Below are 971 nucleotides of genomic sequence, written 5' to 3' on the forward strand. Positions count from 1 at the left end.
GCCAGAGCCTGGACTTGAACCTGATTGAAAATCTCTGGAGAGACCTGAAAATAGCTGTGCAGCGACTCGCCCTATCCAACCTGATAGAGCCTGAGAGGACCTGCAGAGAAGAATGGGAGAAACTCCCCAAATACAGGTGTGCCAAGCTTGTAGCGTCATACCCAAGAAGACTCGAGGCTGTAATCGCTGAGGTGCTTCAGCAAAGTACTGAATAAAGGGGCGGCAGGTAGCCTAGTGGTTAGAGCGTTGGACTAGTAACCGAAAGGTTGCAAGATCAAATCCCCGAGCTGACAAGGTAAACATCTGTTGTTCTGCCCCTGAACAAGGCAGTTAACCCACTGTTCCTAGGGCATCATTGAAAATAAGAATTTGTTTTTAACTGTCTTGCCGAGTTAAATAAAGGGGGAAAAAGGTTCTGAATACTTACATAAATTTAATTTTTCCTTTTTTTAAATTTTTAATAAATGTGAAAAAAATTCTAAACCTATTTTTGCTTGTCATTATGGGGTATTGTGTGTACAGTCGTGGCCAAAAGTTTGTGAAAATTAATATTTGTGTCATTTTCAAAAGTCTGCTGTCTCAGTTTGTATGATGGCAATTTGCATATACTCTAGAATGTTATGAAGAGTGATCAGATGAATTGCAATTAATTGCAAAGTCCCTCTTTGCCATGCAAATGAACTGAATCCCCAAAAAACATTTCCACTGCATTTCAGCCCCACCACAAAAGGACCAGCTAACATCATGTCAGTGATTCTCTAATACAGGTGTGAGTGTTGACGAGGACAAGGCTGGAGATCACTCTGTCATGCTGATTGAGTTTGAATAACTAACTGGAAGCTCCAAAAGGAGTTTGGTGCTTGGAATCATTGTTCTTCCTCTGTCAAACATGGTTACCTGCAAGGAAACACGTGCCGTCATCATTGCTTTGCACAAAAATGGCTTCACAGGCAAGGAGAGTAAGTAAGATT

This window comes from Oncorhynchus masou, chromosome 11 (genome assembly GCF_036934945.1).
Source record: "Oncorhynchus masou masou isolate Uvic2021 chromosome 11, UVic_Omas_1.1, whole genome shotgun sequence".
Lineage (NCBI taxonomy): Eukaryota > Metazoa > Chordata > Actinopteri > Salmoniformes > Salmonidae > Oncorhynchus > Oncorhynchus masou.